This window comes from Sycon ciliatum, chromosome 2, assembly GCF_964019385.1.
Source record: "Sycon ciliatum chromosome 2, ocSycCili1.1, whole genome shotgun sequence".
Lineage (NCBI taxonomy): Eukaryota > Metazoa > Porifera > Calcarea > Leucosolenida > Sycettidae > Sycon > Sycon ciliatum.
In genome coordinates, this window is record NC_088644.1 from 33,394,752 (window position 1) to 33,406,583 (window position 11,832).

At 47.7% G+C, this 11,832-nt stretch overlaps 1 non-coding gene across 1 annotated transcript; it reads right to left on the minus strand.

The window, feature by feature from the left end:
* Window positions 1-4,877: 4,877 nt before the first annotated feature.
* Window positions 4,878-4,982, minus strand: LOC135811033 (U6 spliceosomal RNA). Its single transcript, XR_010552506.1, has one exon. It is a non-coding gene; the product is annotated as a U6 spliceosomal RNA (small nuclear RNA).
* Window positions 4,983-11,832: the final 6,850 nt, after the last annotated feature.

Below are 11,832 nucleotides of genomic sequence, written 5' to 3' on the forward strand. Positions count from 1 at the left end.
AGCATTAGCAACAACACACACTGTTTTTGCCAGCTAGCCGGCCTCTGCGTACACCACAGATAAACCCACACACAACAGAAAGATACAGATCACAGTAGTAGTGTGGTCTTTGTTCACTCACGGTGGAAGATGGAAGAGCTTAGCGTAGTGTATACATGAGCAAGAAGAAGGGCATGCCAGCTCACACATATATGTACAGGAATGTACCAGACCAACATGATGCAAAATGTGAATCACTGTGGTGAATGGGGCCGCCGGATAATTAACCAGCCCGAAGCTGGCGGAAAAAACCTCAGTACCCCGGCGGAGGCACAACCCTGAGGAAAAACCGGTTAGAATAACCCCATAAGATAAATGAACAAAACGTAGCCTGCAGGACCTATCCGGAAAGTGAGAATAAGGTGGGAAACTACAACGAAAAGAGAAAGACCACGATGAAGAGAAAAGTTTGAAAACACTGACAGAAAACCAGCTGACGCAATCCTGGTGCCGTTACTATGGTGAAAATGCTGGCAAAAAATACATTTTTCGTTTCATTCCCTACGCTCAGCCAACGAAAAAAAACACTACATTGAAAAACACTTGAATGTTCAGGGATGGAAAAAATTAAGGAAGAATACAGTACAAAAGTCTAGGTAGGAGTTTACATGATTGTACACTAAAATCACTTTAATGTTCAGCGATGGAGCTTGCAATCACATTTTGAGCAAAGCCAAGGTGTTCATTAATCTCCTTGACCACTTGGTCCATGTTCACACGTTCAGCTGCTTTGTGTCGTATCAAATAAAAAATCAGCTTGTTCGCACAATGGGGCAGGCTAGAAGTAGACAAGCCTATGAATTTGTGAGGCTCAATATATGAACGGCTCTTCATAAGGCCATTCACCAATATAAACTCCTTGTACAATTCGTCTTGCTGTGTAGCTTCACTCCATAATGAGTGGAAGCTTCGCCGAGTCATTACTTCTAGAATGCACAGTCCAAACCTCCAGGAGTCTGCTGATGGATTTACCATCACCCAATCGTGTCCTGTGTGGGCTAGGTCCAGGCGTGGGAAGAGTTCAGGCGGTCTATATGCAGAAGTATCATCCATGTGGCACCTATTGATGAACTCGCCCTCAAATTTAGCAGAACCTAGGTCGATCAACTTCGCGATCCTTGTACCGTTGGCTCGCATGCTTACGCAGAAGTTTGAAGTCTTTACGTCAGAATGCATAATACCTAGAGAGTTGAGGAATTGAAGACCTTGAGCAGCATCCCGCAGTAAACCGAGTCGCTCATTATCATGCAGCACAGTGCTGGGCATCTGCGCTAGTGAGCCTTCTGGAAAATATTCAAGTTCAAAACCATGGTAGCTATTGAACATATACCAATAAGGCTTGCAGGTTGCAATGAACCGATCTCGTTTGTTCTGTCGAATTTCTTCCTCGCATCTCTGTACATACTGGGTTATTAACAGTTCTTTATACAACAACTTCCTTTTGTACCTTTCCTCAATACCAGGATAAATCTTGCGTAGTTTCAGTACGCTTGTAGTTCCGGCGCTTCCTGTTTCCACCTTGATGACACGTCTTCTTTCTGTAGCATAAATGCAGTAGCCTGGAACCTCCATTTCCTCCACATCATCAGTAGTTGCGATAGTAATAGTTGTGCCGAAGTGGCATATAGACTTCGCTCGTGCCAACTTATCCGGGTCTACAAAGTTCTTGCTAAACTTTGTGAAATAGTCCTTGAAGAAGGACTCCTCCACTGTGCGCGGATCTTCCGTTGCCATTACTTCTACTGCTTGTATTCCTGCCGACATTGCCTGGTCGTTATTAACTCCTCAGAAATACTTTCTCTCCAACGGGAGCAGAAGGGAACAGCAGCACGTCACGTTTCTAAACCTATCTTCAAATCACGCTCGGGAGAGTTCGCAAAGGCTGCTGCAGCGTGACGGAATACTCAACAAGCGAAGAGAAAAACTCTGTCTCTCACCACTAACTCAAATGCAAAGCGAAGTGAAAGAGTTTTGTCGCACCTCGGTATTTATGCTACATCTTTGCGTGGCTATGCCGCGCTTAATTCAGCTACACCAGGTCATGACATGTTGGTTTTCTCGAATGGTACTAAGTCTTGACAAAGCAGTTGAAGTACAATTCGAATCAGCGCAACAGCTAATTGCTCTGGACGATGACGAGACCAGTAAGATACTTGACTATACCAACCAAAAGAATGGAAAAGCTGACAGGATTTTCTTTTCTACTTGACCCGAGCCGTACCTTCAAAGACAGCTAGCGTGATGTGTTTCTTGCCGGCCCTATGGCTCCCTACAGGCAAGGCTAAGGACCACTAGGGATGTTAAGTCGCACGTAATCCGTGTGTACTTGACGTGAGTGTACCACCGCTGAACTGAAGTCCAACCGAGCTTTGTTGATTGGCAATAGCCGACGTTACGTGCGACATCACAGTGGCGTGTCCAGGATTTGGCTGAGGGGGGGTTGCGGCCGGGATCAAGGCGGGATGGGGTGGGGGTAGATGACATCATGCTACTGTCCCAGGTCATTTTGAAAACCGATGTCAAGAAGCTCCTCCTGTAGCCCCCTTCTTCAACAGTTATTCACCCGAACGGCCCCAGAGACTGTTCCGGAGGATCAGCGCACCACACGGGGACAAGTGTCGAACTTGCTTCAAGTTCCCTTTCTTCGTGGGCCTGCGGGACGATCGACCATGATGTTTCGGGGAAGCATTCTCTGGAACGCTCTCCCCTCTGATTTTAGAGTGATACGTGTCCCTGGTCCCTTCCGAAAAGCTCTTTCTGCCATTGGTATACTTACTTTGTGAATATCCTCGTTAAACTTTTATTATCTGCCATAAATTCCAACCTTCTCATCTATCACATTTGTGCATGCATGTCTATAAAATCAACCACGTGTTCCTGACTCCATGAGATTGTCTTTCTATTCTTTGACTCCATGAAATTATTGTCTTTCTATTTCTGACTCCATGAAATTGTCTTCATATAAATTTTTCCTTTTCTTCTTTTGGTCCTTTCTGTCTTATAATTATTATAATATCATTTCTTGTTTTCCCTTGCATATCATCCCTTCATCATTCTGTGAGAACCTGTCCTATGGGCAGGTGAGAAGGCATCTCTGCCTGCTCATTTGGTGAAGTAAAATAAACAACAACAACAAGCCGTAAATCTCACACACCACGAGCAGTATTTCTGTACACGCAGCAACAATGTACATTGTAAACTTCAAATTTGCCGTTAGGTGAGCGAATCAACTGCAATTATTTATGCGAGTCCAACAATTTCTCACCGCTCTCAAAGAGTCAAAGCATCCTTTACATAGGCAGCGGTACTTGTCACTGTGCGCTGTTCTTCATGTTCTGGCTACTACCTGACAACAGATTCTTCCGCGTCTGGCGGAGTGTGACTGTCAGTCCGCTCCGAAAGTTCAACTGGAATAACAGCGACTTCATCACTCCCACTGTTTCCTGTTGGAGCGGCAGCAGGAGTTGCGCCGCCACAGGAACGCTTTACAAAAATTCCAGGCTCTGCTGGCTAGAGCTTGGCCTTTTGGGATGTCCCTGAGACATCGAAGAAAAGCCTTCGAGTCAACCAAAACACGATTCGAACGAGGATGATCGCCTGAGCCCTCGGCATTCGAATCGTGTTTTGGTTGACTCGATCGAAGACTTTTCTTAGATGTTTGTACCGTTGAAGACGCGTCGAGCGCGTCCCAGCAGGGATCACACTGTACAACAGTACACAGTCAGGTCACCGTGTTTCTGTGGTAGGCGTTGGAGACTTCTGTGATGATCACAGAAGTCTCCAACGCCTACCACAGCATTGTACGTGACCCGTCCAGCACAGCTTCACATTCGTGTTGGTGCACAGCCCCAAGACTCTAGCCTATGCTGACCTTGCAGTCAACTACCTCAGATGACGTCAAGTTCCTTGGAGGCTCCTAGAACGGATAAATCCCTGCAAAGCCATATGCAGTGATGTCATCCCTGGGTGTTTGCTAATGGCTTGCGCTGAGCAGTTGCCTTGGTTGGTTGGTTGGTTTATTTTAATTCGCACAATAAACGGGAACTAGGCCCAATGATATAAAGGCGAATGGATAAGACGCATTTAGAAAAGAGAGGACAGGAATTAGAAAATTACGAAAGAAGAAGTATCTGACACAGGAGTCAAGTGGGTATCAGGGGTGACAGGGTGGTCGAGAAGAGCTAGAGGGAGGACTAGTCTGAGCAACAATATGGTAGGCAACTTATGCTAAACCTTTCCTGTCTAGCTATGGTCCGAACGTCATCCGGCAGCAGGTTCCAGTGTGCAGATCCTGCGACGGACGGCCGAGAAGCGCCAGAGCGAGTGGAGGATGGCTGACTGAGCAGACCACTGGACCTCTGATGACGGGTTCTTCTGCCAGCAGATCTGACGAACAGTGCAGACAACGTGGCACTAGCTTTCCCATGAAGGCACCTCCAGGCAAACACTAGTAGTAGCTTGCGCTTGCCGAGTTCGCCTATCCGGTGCAAGCCGTGCTGCACCAGTAGGGGATGCACGGTTGTCTAGGGTGGATGGCCGTCGATAGTTGATAACATTTGGTGTACATTTGCAGAATGATTCATAGACCCTTTTCTCAGTTTCTCATTAAAAAAATCCGTTTGCGGGTTTTACGCCTCCCCACTTTGTAGGCCTACTATACTTGATGTCATAGGCACCTCAAAATTCACTTCCTCATCTTGTACTGTCGCAGATATACGAATCTCAAAATTGTTTCATCAAACTTGAACAAAACCGATATAGTGAAGAAAAAACATCTTTCAAGTACCATGCCCGGCGCCCGCATGGTGCCAAACATTTCACTGTAGCCTGGACTGGCAAAAAATATGGAATGCTTCACGAATTTGCGTGTCATCCTTGCGCAGGGGCCATGCTAATCTTCTCTGTATCGTTCCGATTTTAGTATATCTAACACCGAAGTGATACAACATTATTATCATCAGGGTTGGCTTATATACTGTCTACGCCTTTGCAAGTGGGTATGATCAGGAAACGCGTTACGGACAATACGAATGGACACTATAATTATAACCTAGGAATTTAGCGAATGCATGATCTGCAAACAAGAATGATTTCCTTGGCTTGTGGTGTCTCGCGTGGTGCCCGCCTACTGCGTCGTCATGGCAACTGCCAGTGTAAACCAATCACAGGTCAGAATGTTTTAAAAGTTGCTGTTGACTTAGGGCATGAATGGTGTATAATTATTTTGTAGACAGCATCCACGATTCTTGGTAGCAGCCTACCCAAAAATTTCATATGGCATTCAATTGACCGTAACTTTGGTGTCTCTCCATGGATTTGAGTGAATTTTCACCACACACTCCTGCCACTATGTTGGCCCTCTGGACATGATTTACAAGTTCTTGCGCCTCGCTGACAGGCTTTTGAGGCCGGAAAAAATTCCGGCATAGTGCGACGGTGTAGGCCTCGACCAAATATGCTAAAAAAAAGAGCATATTATGCTCGTCGCATTTCAGGGAAAACGTCCATAATATGCCAAAGATTTAGCAAGATATGCAAAAAGATATGCCAAAATATTCCAAAATATGCTCGACATAAGCAGGAAGTGTAGATCATTTCAGTAAAATTACAACCTTGGAATAGTCAATGGCTTCACGGCTATCATGCTTATGGTGCAAATCAAACCACATGCGGAATTGTATGGCTGGAATGTGTCCCCAGCAACAGTAGCGATAGTGTTCATCCATGCGGAAATGTAGCAAACGCCTCAACCATTCCAAATTCATCCATAAAAGGCATTTCTGAACGCATTTTGTTCATAATATGAATGTTTTGTCCTCATTTTCTTCAGAATATTTGAATTATATGCTGGCTTCATTCCAATATTCCCTTTGTCGCTCAATATGCCATATATGAACTGTCTCAAAAAATATATATATGCTGAAATATGCGCAAGCATATTTGGTCGAGGCCTACCACGGTGTGTGAGCCACCCAGGAGCCAACAAAATGCATTCACAAGTTTTTTTCACATTTTCCTGCCCATTCTGTCCGTGCGCGGGACCCAAACCTAAAAAAAGGTCCAGAAGCAGCCATGGGTGGTGGGATAGGGCCCCTCAACGTGGCCCTGGAATCTGTCACTACAGCACAAGTGGGCGTTCTCTCACAGACTCCCACAGACCGAAGTCAATTTTTGAATTTTTGAAGGTTTAGGGCGTGCTACGAGATCGTACCTTTGACACAACATCCAGTGCTGGTATGGGACCTCCACAGCAAGCCATTTCCACAGCGCTGCAAACCAAATCCAGGATACCCTCCAAACTCGGCAAAGACTACCACTCACGTTCCACTACTGCCTAGTACTGACTCCTACCTGACTTCTTGACACGACTCAAACTTGCCAAAGTCACTAAATCAACGTCAACTACAATCATCAAGCCACATATCTGGAACGTCACGAGGGTGCTGGCAAAAGTCCTGCTACACCTAGTGAAGCATCGGCGAAGGTCCTACACGGGAAGTCTAAAACATAACAACCACGCACTCACAAGCAAGGAGAGTTCCAAGTTCTTTAACCTGACCGGTTTCTGTGACATGAGTCACTTCATCAGAGGAATGAGGATAAATGACAATGTGGAACTCAATATAACCAGCGAACTGGACAGACAGGCGTTGAGCACTGTCGAGTAATTAGCGCGAAAAAAAACAATTTAGCGATTTAGCGCGAAAGAAAGCGTGAACAAAACACGGGGTTGCTTGCGAGGCGAAAAAACAAACACGAGGTTGAGTGCAAGGCATGGCATGGAGGTAAAAAATACCTATACCCATCGTGAATGTGGTTTCCTAAAACATAAGTTAGCGCGAAAAGAATTTTGCAGGGTGCGTTGAAGGCTGAGGAGGCCAGGGTGATAGTCAGTAACAAAAACTGTGGGGCAAGAGGCAGAAGCTTGCACAGAACTAGCTGGAGGTATGAGTTGACAGCTAGCTGGGGTATCACTGAACGCATCGTGGAGAAACCTAGGAGGGTAACCACGCTTGCGAAGCCTGGTCCAGAAAGCATCACGTATAGCGAGCAGCAGTGGCGGGTTTAGGGGGGGGGGGGCGCGGGGGGCGCGCGCCCCCCCCCCCTCAAAAATTTCGACCTAGGTTTCGAAAAATAATACTAGTAGTAGGCACTTCACCCCATTTTTTGAAATCGCGTTTTTTCCAGGTTTATCATCGGTAATCGATGGTGGTGGGTATCACAAGGTCACACAGAAAATTTTATTGAAATCCACAGTGATACCACTCAGATATGAAGGGTTGAAGATAGGCAGTTGCATAAGGCGAAATCAATACAATTTGTGGCACCAACAGCATCTCCGAAGTATCATCAGTGGATATAGTCACAAAACATCAGAGTGTTTTTTTCAAGCACACATCACTCATTTACACCAACAACCCTGTATGGATCGAAACAATACAGATCAAAGTTCAGAATAGGCAAGAATACGGCAATTGTGACCGCAATCACTATAGCAACTCCATAGCAACCCATAGCAACGCCATAGTAACCCATAGTAACAGCTTCAGTTTGCTGTGAAATGAACTGATAACGACATACTGGCAGGCTCCTGCGGGTACTAAAGCGTAATAGCTATAAAGACATTCTTCTGGCACAAAAACAACAGAGAACTTCCTCATTGTACGCCGTACACCGCAACGTGGAGGGTAAGTACGCGCGCGTGCGCGCGCGCGCGAATTACTGCACAGGACATTCGTGCCCACAGTCATGCCATCTCAAGTGATTCCAAGTTGGCAAGAAGTTCCTCAGGACCTCTGTTGGTAGCTTCTTTCCATGGTGTGATATCTGCCTCCCTCTCCTTCAACTGCTCCATGCAGCAGTCATGAATTGCCTGCTGGTGAGCTTTGAAATTTTGGTGAAGCGTGCCTGGCTACGTATATCAAAGCATCCCCTCATCAGAGGGTTTCTCCAGCAGCCACTGTGCCTTTTGATTGTTCGTAAACATCAGTAGGCCTTTCAGCGCAACCGTGTCAAAACTTGGCTTTCAGTACGCTTTGAGAATTCGCCCAGGTAGGACGACGCATCGTCGTTCTCCTCCGCCTAAAGCGCATACTTCTCAGTGCCTACGTACATAATGTCTCCTTGCGCAGCGATGCGCAAGCCCTGGTAAACAAGAACTCTACTGTTTCCGAATGGAAAGACGACGCTGAAGACGATAAGCAGCGTTTCAAACGCGAGCAAACAACAGTTCTTTGTGAAAAAACTCTTTGCTGGTAGTGTACGTGATCTACAACTCGCAAAAATGTACGTACTATGACGTATGCGGGATCTACTGAAAGCTGAACGTCAGAGCAACACGATGCGCCCAACTATCAGCCCGTACAACGAAGCATAGCGCGTACCTGTACAGTTTTGGGCATGCACTTGACTGGTGCCACGCAAGTACGCACTCTCACCTTAGCAAATTTTGACAGGTCCTGTCACGTGACTGAAGTGCCTAATACTAGGCAGGGCGCTAGGGCGCCGGGTCGATCGAGCTACATGTACATTGTAGACTAGGCTCGTCGGGGCGCGCGCGGCCTGAAACGATTGTCCAAAATTAAAGCGGTTGCACGGTCGAGCTGGTGTTGATTGTACACACTACAGACTAGTACAGTACAGTCTTTTGAGTACGAGTCTACGTACAGTGAGCATGCACGGCGCGGCTACAGAAACACGGTGACCTGACTGTGTACTGTTGTACAGTGTGATCCCTGCTGGGAAGCGCTCGACGCGTCTTCAACGGTACAAACATCGAAGAAAAGTCTTCGATCGAGTCAACCAAAACACGATTCGAATGCCGAGGGCTCAGGCGATCATCCTCGTTCGAATCGTGTTTTGGTTGACTCGAAGGCTTTTCTTCGATGTCTCAGGGACATCCCAAAAGGCCAAGCTCTAGCCAGCAGAGCCTGGAATTTTTGTAAAGCGTTCCTGTGGCGGCGCAACTCCTGCTGCCGCTCCAACAGGAAACAGTGGGAGTGATGAAGTCGCTGTTATTCCAGTTGAACTTTCGGAGCGGACTGACAGTCACACTCCGCCAGACGCGGAAGAATCTGTTGTCAGGTAGTAGCCAGAACATGAAGAACAGCGCACAGTGACAAGTACCGCTGCCTATGTAAAGGATGCTTTGACTCTTTGAGAGCGGTGAGAAATTGTTGGACTCGCATAAATAATTGCAGTTGATTCGCTCACCTAACGGCAAATTTGAAGTTTACAATGTACATTGTTGCTGCGTGTACAGAAATACTGCTCGTGGTGTGTGAGATTTACGGCTTGTTGTTGTTGTTTATTTTACTTCACCAAATGAGCAGGCAGAGATGCCTTCTCACCTGCCCATAGGACAGGTTCTCACAGAATGATGAAGGGATGATATGCAAGGGAAAACAAGAAATGATATTATAATAATTATAAGACAGAAAGGACCAAAAGAAGAAAAGGAAAAATTTATATGAAGACAATTTCATGGAGTCAGAAATAGAAAGACAATAATTTCATGGAGTCAAAGAATAGAAAGACAATCTCATGGAGTCAGGAACACGTGGTTGATTTTATAGACATGCATGCACAAATGTGATAGATGAGAAGGTTGGAATTTATGGCAGATAATAAAAGTTTAACGAGGATATTCACAAAGTAAGTATACCAATGGCAGAAAGAGCTTTTCGGAAGGGACCAGGGACACGTATCACTCTAAAATCAGAGGGGAGAGCGTTCCAGAGAATGCTTCCCCGAAACATCATGGTCGATCGTCCCGCAGGCCCACGAAGAAAGGGAACTTGAAGCAAGTTCGACACTTGTCCCCGTGTGGTGCGCTGATCCTCCGGAACAGTCTCTGGGGCCGTGCTCGTCCGTCGCTCTCTGTACTACCTGATAAACTCCGTGGGCGAATTGAACGCCGCGAGTTTATTGATTTCGATGACCTCCTCCCCGACCGGCTGGGTGTGGAGCCCGATGTGGTCCAGCTAGCTGTGGGGGCTAACCGCTCTGTCCAACTTGTACAGAAGCCAACTCAGGCCCAGCGCCGCCATGTCCACGATGTAGCGTCATGGCTCGAGGCGTTTACTGTCTACACGAGAGTAATTGTGGCGGCGGCTCCAGATAGGGCAAATGATTTGCTGGCATATCAGGCCACTATTCTGGATGCAAATAACTCGTATCATGTGGACGCATGGCTAAGTTCTGACAGGCGTTTCCGGCGCGCCATAGCCTCCCAACCACTGTCGTACGACTGGGCTATCATCGACTCTAATTTGTGGCAGTCGTCATTCACCAGCCGTGGTCGCCCGCCATGTTCGCGCTGTTCTCTGGTGCACCCAGTGGCCCAGGCCCGATGTCCCTTTAGACCAGGGCCTCCATCCGACGGCGCTGGGAGTGGAGGTCCGCCGCAGTCCAGCGCGCCAACCCATCTTGGGAAGCTTATCTGCCGCAACTTCAACAGGGACCAGTGCAACAACTCATTCTGTTATCGTGCCCACGTGTGCCTTCAATGCCGCGGGAAGCACCCAGAAGTCAAATGTGGCAGGGGACAGTCCGCCACCTCAGCGTCTGCTCCGTAAACATTCTGTGGATACCCCATCAATGTTAGCCGATTAGCCGGGCTCCTTAACCGTCATTCTGATCACTCCTTCTCTCACTTTGTGTTGCATGGGTTGTGTGACGGTTTCACGATAGGCCATTCTGCTGCTATATCTGGTTGCGTTCTCAAACGCGAACTCGCCTCACTCCTGGGCCACCTCTTGTTCGCTTCCAGAGCAATTCCGGCCGCCCGTACATTCTTCCGCCCCCTGTATGACCTCGACAAGGCCACATCTGAGATGTCATCTCACCGAATGCTGCATCTGTCAGCCTCAGCCAAGGGCGACCTGAGCTGGTGGCACCAGACTGTCAACATGGAACGGAAAGTCATTTTTCCTGCTAGAGAAGTGGATGCCCAGCGCTGACCTCCAGTCGCAAACCGACGCAAGTGGCACCATTGGATTTGGAGCCTTATTCAATGGTCACTGGTTCAGAGGTGACTTGTCCCCGCAGCAACTGGAACTAAGCATTACCTACAAGGAGCTCTTCGCCATTGACGTGGCCTGCGCCACATGAGGGATCGAGTGGCTGCGCGTGGAGTTTCAGTGCGACAACCAAGCTGTCGTGGAGTGCCTGAAGACGGGCACGAGCCGGTCTCCTGCAGTCATGGCACTCATCCGCACCCTGTACTCAATCTGTGTGAAGCACAATTTCCTGATCCGAGCATCGCACCTGCCAAGAATTTCCAATACCATCGCTGATGCCCTGTCCCGGAACAAGATGGATGCTTTCAGGACCATTCCTCCTACAGCTGCGGAGCGGCCTGACACCATGGTCCAGCCGATCACTGAGTAAGTGCAAAGACATTCACTTAGGATGCAGATAGCGTTCTCTGTCGATCCTAATCCACAATATCAGTCTGACTTTATGCCTCTAGAACAACGCTCTTGTGCAATACATACTTACCATCTATATTGGCTGTTATCACCCGCTATCTCCTCTGGCCCTAATGGGAATGTCGGCATGGGCACTCCTCCGCAACTGGCCTCTCGCGCACTACTATTAAACTCGCATGGGCCATAAACCGCTCCTGCTCAACGCAGGCCGACCCACCAGCTCGCATGGATCACAAACCGCTTCTGCTCAGCGCAGGCCGACCCACTTGGTCATATATAGCTCCTGCCCTCGGTAGGCCGACCACACGATTCGTTAACGCGCACTCAATTGAGGCCAGCTACTCTGCCCGACATTCCCAGT